The sequence below is a fragment of the Ambystoma mexicanum genome, chromosome 7q, assembly GCF_040938575.1.
Source record: "Ambystoma mexicanum isolate Mex_15411 chromosome 7q, UKY_AmexF1_1, whole genome shotgun sequence".
NCBI lineage: Eukaryota > Metazoa > Chordata > Amphibia > Caudata > Ambystomatidae > Ambystoma > Ambystoma mexicanum.
This window is the reverse complement of record NC_090941.1, coordinates 786,092,809-786,104,830: the sequence shown is the minus strand read 5'-3', so window position 1 is coordinate 786,104,830 and position 12,022 is coordinate 786,092,809.

Genomic DNA, 12,022 nt, shown 5'->3' with positions numbered 1-12,022 from the left:
ACATGTCCACCATCCAGCAGAGTAGACATGCATCAGGGAAGCATTGCATTACTCACACATCATAACCATGTACACGTGACATGTAGTGGCAGTCGTGCACATCACATCATACAAGTAAAACACACACGTCCTCCACAAACACGCATCAACACTCACTGGACTGTGCATCAAAGTCCGGCATCTCTCCCACTCCTCCGACCGATTCTGATGGTATGAACTCCGCAACGAGTGACTCACGCAGAGTGAGGTCTTCCTCCTCCGGTGCAGGCCTTCCGCTAGTCACCAGAGTCAAGTTGTAATTTGAGGCACGCTTAGCCTTAGTGCTGCGTTTGAGGTCATTCCAGCGCTTTTTGCACTCTTGCGCCGTGCACACCTCATGGCCGAATGCACTCACATGTTCCGCAACTTGCTTCCAGTGGGTATCACGGTGGGCAGCCGTAGTCTGACAATTGGCACCCACTAGCATGTCACGGCTGTGGTCCTGCACGTTGTCCACGAGGTAGTCCAGTTCCTGTTTGCAGAAAGGCTTCTTCCTCGACGTGCAGGAGGTCGTGGCTGTGTGTGGGGTCCCAGCCTGTGCTGCAGGTGCAACCTTCCTCCTCTTGGATTGTGGCGCAGACCCTGGCTGGCTGATGCCGCCCTGATCAGCATGGCCAGTGGGATCGGTGGATTGAGCCAAGGGAGTGGCAGGTGGAGGGACGACCAAAGGCATGACTTGCGTCAGTGGCAGCTGGGTGCCCTCTAATGGACCCTGCGCAGCAACATCCGCTGTGGCAGGGTCATTGACCGCGACTGTCCTGGTTGGCAGACTCACAACCGGGGTGTTTTTGGGTGCATCTGCCCCTGCACTTGCCAACACCCAGCTGTTCGGGGCAGCAAATGACATTACTGCCCCAGGGACACGTGTCTTGGTCAGGGCAGCCCTGCGTGCCCCTACAGTTTCTCTCCGTGCCTGTTGGAAATCTTCCAAGGGCTCTTCAATTGCCAACGCAGCCTGCGCTGGCAGACCCTGAGCCTGGGTGGTGGTGTCCACAGCTGCACCTGCAGCTACCACTAGCCTTGGGCCTGTGGCAGTCGATGAAACGGACTGCCGGGTCACACGGGCGCCAGTGGCAGATGCAGAAACTGCATCTCCTAGACCCACAGGGAGTGGTGGCATGACTGCATCGACACATGGCACAACATCGTGCTCAAGTGGCGCACCCCTGCCTCTTCCCCCTTTGCGGCCACCCTGGACACCCTGGAGTCCCCCTACTCCCTGGTCACCCCAGCCACGTCCCTGACCACGCCCGCCACGAGGAGTACGCCCAGCTGAGGCGCCCCTCACCTTTGGTGGCCTCTCAACCATGGCACAGATGGAGTAGTGCCGGCACAGATCGAGTAGTGCCAATGGGAGGTGTACACCACAATTGACCTGGGCAATTGCGGTGAAGGGGGTGGGATGCAAGATGTTAACAGCCCCCCTGCACCTGCAAGGCTGTATATGACCCCTGTGATGTAGTGACGGGTCAAGCTACGCTCAGGTACCCCAAAAGTGCAGTAAAACCGTGCGCGCAACCCTGAAACCTACGTGCGTGGAATCAACCTCCCGCAGTACGCGGTGGCACCCACTAACATGAAAAACGTGTACGCGTGGGACACGCAGGCTACTATGACCTTGAAAACGGGTGCGATACACAGGGACACCCGCAGTGGGAAAAATAGCGTGCGCGACTCAACATCTGACTAGCGCGATCCAGAAAATCACATGTAGCCAATACCCCAGCCAAAAGAAGAGATACGTCCTCGATCGCTGTGAAGATGTGATGGCGCGTGAAACAACACGAAGCAGCTACACACGTCAGTCTCCATGAAAGGCACGTACAGCGAACTGCTGGCCCTGCTCACCTTTAACCCGTGCTGAGGGAAACGGCTGCGTGCATCACGTCACTTACGCGCGTAGTCCCTTTCCTCGGATTACATGCATTCACACGCAGATGTGCAGTTTTTTCACACGCGCTGAACCACTATGCCCACGTCACGAGGGAAACGCCCACGCACGTGCACGTTTACGCGCTAAGGGCCTTTGGTCCAATGAAAACGCGTACGTGTGCTGACGCGCTTACGTGCTAAAGGCCTTTCCTCCAATTACACGCTGACGTGCAATTTTTTCACGTGCCAAATCACTCCGTATCACTCCGTATCAAGCTGGCCACGCAAAAACACACAGAAGACACAGAAGACTCCTGCCCAGAAGGCCGAGTTACTGCCCCCCAGAGCCCCGAGCACGCTCCCACCTGCAATCTACTGCTGCCTGACTGCCTGCTGCCCACGTGCCCTGCCATTTGCTGCCTGCACGTCAGCCAGGGGTGCAGTTGCTCTGACCACCCCTGCTGGAACTGAAGACTCCCGACTGGGAATCCATCGCTCCACAGCCCAGCCCCAGGACCCAGTTGCCCACCCACTCCTGCCTCTGGGGTTGCCATGTCCAGCAGAACACCATCGGGCAGCACTGGCAACCCCCAGCCAGAGAGGCAGAGGGCCACCAGCTTCAGTGCCAGGGAAGTTGGTGTCCTGGTGGAGCAAGTCCTGGGGCAGTATGATGCCCTCTTTGGAAGTTCGCGTGCCGACAATGAAGGACGGACCAGGATCTGGATGGACATCGTGACTGCCATCAATGCGGAGGGGGTGGCAGTCCGCGACTTACATCATGTCAAGAAGCGCTGGGAGGACTTCAGGTCCAGGACCCTCAACAAGGCCCGGCGCCTCGCAAAGGCAGCGGATGCCGAGGGGCGCCGGGGCCAGCTGTCGGACCACCAAATGAGGGTTCTGGAACACATATGCCCAGCGCTCTACGTCCAGATCCTTGAGAGGCAGACCCATCTGGAGTCGAGCGGTAAGTGTACATGCAAAGTGATTGGACGCTGTGCGATATGATCAGGCACACAGTAGTGTGCAGGTTGCACATGTGTTTTTGTAGACCCATGTAGGGATGTGTATGAACTTGGGCGTGAGGCTGCCAAATGTGTGTCCTCTCATGTGTGAGACACATTGATGGTGTATGTGTTGGTAAGCATGCTGGACAAATGCAGGTGTGGGAGCACACATGTTTGAATTTCTGTGTATGTACATTGACATGGTTGTGGCATGAATGGTGGTTCCTAATGCATGTATCTGCACTGTGTACATGTGCATGTGTGTGTACTTGACAAGTGTGCAACTGTGATGCAACATGGATGCATGTGACACTGATATGTAGAAGGCTGAATGGCAGATCTGACATGTATGGCGATCTCATCACTGCAACTGTTGGACGAGATGTAGACATGCATGTAAGTGTGGTGGCGTGTGTGCATGTCTACTGCACTCCCTGTGTTTCATGTGATGTCTGGCTCACCTTTGGATGCTCATGCTGTTGTATGTGTATGGATGGTGCTGGCTGTTGTGATATGGCTGTGGAATTGCTCATGTGTGTGAGTTGAAATGACATGTGTGTTGGGGAGTGTGATGCCATCTGAGAAGTTTGACACTGCCACTCATGTGTAACTGTCATGTGTGTATCAGACCATTGTACAGTGCCCTGATGCCTGTGTTCTGTCTCTCCCTGTCTGCAGCGTCAACTGATGAAGAGGGCGGAGACGGTGCTATGAAGCACAGCGGCAGAGATCCCACCGCCAGCTGGAGACGCAAGGCCCAGCTCCCTTCCCATGCTGTCATCTCGTCGGGGAGTGAGGTGCCTGGTGCCGCATCTGGAGGGTAGGTCCAAGAGGCGGAGGTGGACTCCTCGGCAGCAGAAGGGGCAGCTGAGACCCCAAGGGTCTGACGGAGGAAGATGGCACGGATTCACACAGGTTGGTGGGGGGTTTGGTGGAGGAGGAGGCCGTGCAAGGGACAGACACGGGGTCTGGAGGTGGGGATTCCACTGGTGCTAGTGGTGCAGGGCAGGGGCAGGGACAGGAGGCAGCACAGGCCACTGCGGAGGTGCCTGTGTGTAATCCTGTCCCCGATCCTGTGACTGCATCATCCTGCACCAGCAGGGATGCCTACGTCTAGACCCGTTTTCAGGGAGGGGATCTGCTTACAACAACTGGCCTTCCTCTCCCTGCGGATGTGGATATCCGGGACCGGGTTGAGGCTGTCTTGAGTGGGATGGCGTTGCGTCTACGGGGCATGCGAGGTGACCTGCAGTGTTTTTGTGAGGACACTGCATGTCATCTCGAATGCCTCGTTGACCGCGTAGACCTACTGGGACAGCTCACCAGGGCCGGATTCCTCCGTTTGCTGGACCTTGTTCTGACCCCCTCCTCACCTGAACCCCCTAAGCGCCAGTTGTCCTCCATACCATCTTCCCACCCATGTATCACCTGGGTACCCTGTGGAGCTGCCTCTGACCCTGCGGCCAGGCTGGTGGAGGACACATCCCTGCCACAGTCGGGAGTCGGACGTTCAGCAGGGGTGGCCACATCAACAACTGCACCCCAGCCAGAGGAGGATGTGCAGGCAGCAAGAGCCAGGGCACAGGCAGAGGCACAGCAGCAGCAGCAACAAGGTGTGAGCCATGATGGCTCGGGGCCTTCAACATCGGAGGGGCAGGCATCGGCCAGAGGGCAGAGGACCCAGCACTGGAAGTGTCTTACGTGTGGCAGCGGTTAGGCCATGCTATAGATGCGGTGCGGCAGCGGGCAGAAGAGGCATTGCTCACAATGGTCAGGGTGGAGAACTCCATGCGGAGGGCTCTGAGGCAATTCGCAGGGAGTTGTAGGAGAACATGTCGTCGTCCCTGCGAACCCTAGGGGCCATGGAAGAGGACCGCCTCCAGGACATTGAGCAGGAGTTCGATGATGCCCTGGCCCAGGACATCCAAAAGTGAGCCGTCGGATTAGCCTGCTGCCCTTGTAAATAGTTTTTAGAGTTAGGTTTTTTTTTGTTTTCCTTTTATTTGTGGTCAATGGACAATGCCACACAAATGTGTATATAGTTATATTTTTAGGTAGTTAGGTAGGTTTGATTTGTTTGGTTGGGATCATGGACCCTTTACATCCTTGGACAATGGATTGAATATAGTTTCATCATGTAGTCATTTTTTTTTTTTTTTTTTTTGCATTATGGAAATGGCGCAATGGATTTATTTTTTCCGGACAATGGATTGATTTCTCTTTTTTTATTATGAACATGAAACAATGTAGATTTTTTTTACATTTCCTTTGGATTTGCGTTGTTGGAGGGTGACTTTGGACTGTTTTTCTTTTACATTTTTTTGGATTGGTTATCATTTTCATTCAATCATCTTTTTCACATGCTTTTCATTTCATGTTTTATATTTGGTATGCTTTCATTTCATTTTTGATTTCATGTACATAATACATTTTAATTTTTTAGTTCCAAGGGTGGGATTCGCTCATTGGGTTGATGCATGTGAAAATGTGGGTTTACACAAGCAATGCCAACCAGTGTATGTGTGTGACGGAAATGTGTTGATGTACATAGTTGACTTTTGGTTTGTGTCATGAGATCGGCATTTCACTGCTTGACATGGCACTCTCCCCTACCTGCAGACGGGCCTGGGACGGGGCCTCCCTGCTGGTGCATGGTGGTGCAGTCACAGGGTCAGGGACAGCGACATGCACAGGCCCCTCCGCGGTGACCTGTGCTGCCTCCTGACCCTGGCCCTGGACTGCACCACTTGCACCAGTGGTACTACCCCCACCAGGCCCCATGTGTGACTCAGTAGCGGGCTCCTCCTCCTCTGTGGAGACGACCAACCTGGATGTCTCCACACCGTCTTCCGCCATTGGAAGCCCCTGTGGGGGCTCACCCGGCCCTTCCGACACAGCCGTTGTGGCAGACGCAGCACCAGCTCCCTCGCTCCCGGATGATGGTAATTTCTGGGAGGGGGGCTAAGCCTTGCGTCGCCGCCCAGCGGAGGGATCTCCGCCGTTTGGCTCCACAGCGCCGTCTCCACCCTCTTCTTCACTTGACGCTGCGTAGAGGGAGACATAGAACACAAGCATCAGGGTACAGTACAAAATACCCTAGACAGGAAGCAATAACACATGAGTGGCACTGTCAAATGTCACTTCCATCCTGTCATTCCACAACACATGGGTGAATACACACAACACACATGCAGAAACAGTCCTGGCGCCTGCAATCAACATCAACATTCATGTAGAAGGGCCCCTGTAAACCAAGATGTTGCCTTCAAAGTCACATGCATCCATGGCGTTTCAAGTCACACACACACTTCTGAGGCACACGCACATGTGCACCATACATATACTTGACATCAGCACCCATTCCTCACCCCCCCTTCATGTCCAGGAACAGAGACAGCCATGCTTTCATGTGTGCATTCCGCATAGAGCTCCCCATGTTGCATTGAAACACATGCACCAACCATGTGGTTCACACATAACTGGTCTCACATGCATGACCATGGTGTCCCTGCACACACACATCCATACATGGCCTATGTCACACATACAGGCACGCATCAGGCTACCAGCACACTGCTAACATACCCTGTCTCATACAGCAATGCTTGGCCACTTACTGCTCAACTCCAGACGGGTCTGCCTCTGAAGGATCTGGGCATGGAGTGCTGGGTTTACGCGTTCCAGGACCCTCATCTGGATGTTACTCATGCGTGCCCGGCCCCCCTCCGCGAGGCGCCGGGCCTTGTGGAGGGTCCTGGACCTGAAGTCCTCCCAGCGCTTCTTGACGTGCTTGATGTTGCGGGTTGCAGCCCCCTCCGCGTTGATGGCAACCACTACGTCGTCCCAGATCCTCTCCCGTTCTTCCTTGTTGGCGCGTGATGTTCCGAAGAGGGCCCATAATGCCCCAGGACATGCTCCACCAGGACACCAACTTCGGTGGCAGTGAAGCTGGTGGCCATCTGCCTCTCTGGCTGGGGGTTGCCAGTGGTGCCAGATGGAGATGTGCCCGACATGGCAATCCCAGAGGCAGGAGTGGGTGGGCAACTGGGTCCTGGGGCTGGGCTGTGAAGCGATGGTCTCCCGGTCGGGAGTCTTCTGTTCCAGCAGGGGTGGACACAGCAACTGGACCCCTGCAGATGGCTGATGTGCAGTCACCAAATAGCAGGGCACGTGGGCAGCAGACAGTCAGGCAGCAGCAGATGGCAGGTGGGAGCGTGATCGGGGCTCTGGGGGGCAGGAAAATGGCCTTCAGGGCAGGAGTGTGGTCTTCCGTGTGTGTATGCGTGGCCAGCTTGATACAGAGTGATCTGGCACGTGATAAAATTGCACGTCAGCGTGTAATTCGAGGAAAGGCCCTTAGCGCGTAAGCGGGTCTGTGACGTATCGTGCACGGGTGTTGCCCTTTCGCGTGTAAAACTTCACGCGAACCCCAGGAATACACGTACCCCACTCGCACAGGCCCTTTCGCGTGTGACACTTCCCACGCACCCCTGTAATGCACGTACCCTGCTGAAATCGCATGTGAGACTTCCCGCGCACCCCAGTTATACACGTACCCCACTCGCACAGGCCCTTTCACGTTTGAAACTTCCAGCGAACCCTGTAATACATGTACCCTGCTCCCATTGCGTGTGAAACTTCCCGTGAACCCCAGTAACACACGTACCCTGCTCGCACAGGGCCTATCGCGTGTGAAACTTCCCACGAACCCTAGTAATACACATACCCCACTCGCACAGGCCCTTTCACGTGTGAAACTTCCCGCAAACCCAAGTAATACACATACCCCACTCGCACAGGCCCTTTCGCGTGTGAAACTTCCCGCAAACCCTGTAATACACGTACCCTGCTCCAATCGCTTGTGAAACTTCCCGCGAACCCCAGTAATACACGTACCCCGCTCGCACAGGGCCTATCGTGTGTGAAACTTCCCGCGAACCCCAGTAATACACGTACCCCACTCTCACAGGCCCTTTCACGTGTGAAACTTCCCGCAAACCCCAGTAATACACGTACCCCACTCGCACAGGGCCAATCGCGTGTGAAACTTCCCGCGAACCCCAGTAATACACGTAGCCCACTGCACAGGGCCAATCGCGTGTGAAACTTCCCGCGAACCCCAGTAATACACGTACCCCACTCGCACAGGGACAATCACGTGTGAAACTTCCCGCGAACCCCAGTAATACACATTCCCTGCTTGCCGTGCTGGTACAGGGTTAGCACAGCCCTTTGCGCTGGATTAGGGATTTTGATGGCTTTTCCCTGCGTGAGGGGCGTTCTTGGGGGCGTAACTGGCGCTGCTGCAGGGTCGCTGCAGCACTGTGCGCCACGGCTGGTTTTGGTAGCTAAAATCCATGAATACGCTGTGCGCGGACATGTATTTTAGCGCACGCGGCTGGCGCAGAGATTCGCACGCGCACACTGTGGTGCGCCAGCTGCGTGCGCCACTTGTGCGCTAAATTCTATGAATTACCCCCAACGTGTTTCAAAGCGCTTCAATCTTAATGATTAAGTACATTTTTTATGCTTTGTATATGTGTTACAAATTTTAGGGACAAGCATTATTTGGTTTCACAGTGTTATTTATACTGGCATATATATATTGTGGAAAAAGGCATACTGAAAAGGCATTGGAAAATGGTCTCATGCACTGTGGGTGACTTGCATCTATTGGATATTTTCTAGATTTGCCTAACAAAAACAATTGGAAATTGTGGCTTTTTACCACATTTTCAAAATAGTCTGCTGTAAATGGTACCATTTAAATTCATTATTTGAAAACACTTTTCGGCAGAGAATCCTATCCCCCGAACATCTCTTGGTTGCCAGAGGCTCCATTGCTATACTTGGTCTATCCTGCAAATTAAGTGAAAACGTGCATTCTCCTATAATTAAAATAATTTCCCAATCACCACAGTGTCTCCTTATCAGAAGCAGGACACTTCATCCTTTTATTGACTTTGAACCTTAGCCTTGTCAGAGAACCCTACATTCAGGTTTTGAAAACATTTCCAATGAAACAGCATATTGACTAAAATCGGCCCCTATTATTCTGGTGCTGTGTGATCGTCTACAGCAAAGGTTGGCTTATAGACAGACTAGCTCCCATGCGCCTTTCAATTGAACTTCAAATCTCGGAAGGTGAAAAGAGAAGCGCTTGAGTATCTGTTTCATCTTGCTATCACTTACTGTAATTTGAAGTACGTGGAAAATAGATCAAACTTTCTGCAACGTTTTTGAAACTATTTAAATGTTTTTTTAATTTTTCCAAATTGTTATAACTTTTTGTAAGAATTTCCAGTACATGGGGGTACTGCTATTTGTAGTTTTGGTGCATTTTGGTGGCATGTAGGGTTCCCTTTCTGGACATCATTACCATGCAAACAAATGTTTTTGGAAAGGTGCAGTACCACTGACAACATACAGATGTCCTCATAAGAAATCTCAATTTCTTATTGGACATCTGTATGGTGTCACTGTTACAGCACCTCTCCAATAAAAGAGGGTTGTTGAGGACATCTGTAAGTTGTAGTTAAAGCAGAGGTGCTGTACCACTGACATGTTTTCTCCTGCTCGCAACCGGTTCCCATTGTTATTTCATGTTCCCTTGGTGTTTGTATATTTTAATTTTTGGAAAGGAGCATTACCACTGATAACATACAGATGTCTTCATAAGAAATCTCAATGTGATTTTTTATGAGGACATCTGTATGTTGTCAGTGGCACTGCACCTCTCCAATAAAATAAGTTTGGAGGACAACTTCTATTTGCAGTTCATTGAATAGGTGCAGTACCACTGACAACATACAGGTGTCCTTGTAAGAAATCACACTCTGATCAAAACTACAATATATGACAAATATGACCCAAGGCTGCAATTATGCATACAACTAACAGATGTCACTCCCCACTTGCGCTGTCCCGCCTCCCTCCCTTGCACTGTCCCTCTTCACCCCCTTGTTCTTATCTTCCTCTCCCTTGCACTGTCCCTCCTCTCCCCCTTGCAGTGTCGCTCCTCATCCCCTTGCACTGTTCTCCTTTGCACTTTCCCTCCCCCTTGTACTTTCCTTCCTCTGCCTCAAGCTCTCCCTGCCTCTTGTGCTGTCCCTCCCCGTGCCCAGTCCCTCCTCACCCCCTTGTGCAGTACCCCTTTGCGCTTTCCCTCCCCCTTGTGCTTTCCCTCCTCTGCCTCAAGCTCTCCATCCACCTTGTACTGTCTCTCCCCTGTGCGCTGTCACTCCTCTCCCTTCTGCTGTCTCTTCTCCCCCTTGCACTGTCGCTCCTCACCCTTGTGCTGTCACTCCTTCCACCTTGTGCTGCCACTTCTCCCCTCTTGTGCAGTCACTCCTTGCCCCCTTGCACTGTCGCTCCTTCACCTTGATGTGTCACTCCTTCCCCCTCTAGTGATGAAGCTCCGCCCACCTTTGCGTTGTCCTTCCCCCAATTTGTCCTGTCACTCCTTGCTTCAAATGTTGTACAATGCTCCTGTGTACAGTTGCTGGCCTACCTTTCACCTATTGGATTCTTTTTAGTCTTCCTCGTGTTGACCTTTATTTCTTATTCCTCCCTCCACATTGCTTCTCTCACAAGCATATTCATTCAAGGTATGCATGTTTAAGCTGTCTGTAACCTCGCCGTGATATCTAAGGGTCTGGGCGAGTAACAAACGTAATAAATAAATAACATTAAATAAATAAAGCAGGCGCTGCCCTTCATTCCCTCCTGTGCTGTCATTTCTACCTCTGTGCAGTCATTCCGCATTCCTTCTCTCTATCATAATGTAAAATGCAATGAACAACTACAAACGCCCAAACTATTGGCGTTGCCAATGCTTGTTTTGTTTAGTGTCTCCAGGTATTTTTCCTTGTTCAATATTTTATTTAACTTTTTGAACACTTCATTAGACCAAACGTTTTTCTGTCTTTAGTCTTCCTTTAAATGTCTTTAGTCTTCCTTTAAATGTCGTTTATTTATTTATTAGCATTTATAAAGTGCACAGCAGCCCTTGGGCATTGTGGCGCTGTTACAGAGATACTTGCTGGTTACAGAAGGTACAGAAAGTTTACAGATTACATATGTGAGATGCAGAAGAGCTTAGTCACATGGAGTAAGTGGTGAGGGTGAGAAGGTAGCAGGCTTACGAGGAGAGGTAAGGAGAGTGAGAAGGTAGGCTGAAGTTAGTTTAGATATTCACAACCCAATCTAGCCTTCAGAGAATTCAGTCTTTAACTGCTTGGGCATCCTAGCCGAGAACTCCGACTTTGAACTGATCTGACAATTTACTGCTGTCAAGGTCACGCTGTCAGAGACCACACAACACAAGGTATGCTTAGAAAGCTAAGAGTATGCACAATTCTTTTAGCTACCAGCTAGTACGGTAGTCTTCTGTCTGTTTCCATTTCCTTCCCACTCTCCCCCTCCCTTCCTTATCTATGTCTTAGCTCTTGCACTATCTGAAATGTCGTCAGGCCGAGTACGATAGTTAATCTCACATCCTTACTGTTCATGGCCTGTAAGAATGTCATTGTATTTTCCCTTGTTCCCTCCCTGCACTGGAACATTCTCTTCAGTGATAGGTGGCAGCTTTTCAAAGACTGACAGTTATCCATTCATCTGAATGCCATCAATTAGTTCAAAAAGTACAAATTTTAATAGAAATTGCAAAATTGTCTAAAATACATGATTAAACCCTCTAAAAAGATACCTGTGTATCATATTAACAAAGACAAACATCATGAACAATCAATTCTAAAAAATCTTAGAGATACTGACGTTACTAATCTCTAATTAAATCTCTGTTGTGTAGTTCTTCTAAATCAGAGTTACGATTATAATTCACGTTATCTTTTCTATTCTTCTATTCTAATTCTATTCAATTATTAGAATTAGAACATCCCTTCACTGGAATTTTCAATTCACTCAGACAGTGTAATTAATTAGACTGACAAAAAATTCTCGACATGTTTCAGTCCTCTATGTGGGTCTTGGGACTTTCTTCAGGAGTGGTCAATATGAGGGGTTGAAAATGGGCTTCGGCCAAGTTAGGAATCCTCTGGCCTTCTCTTAAAGATGATAGTAACTGTTGATAAAGAAACGGTAAAAAA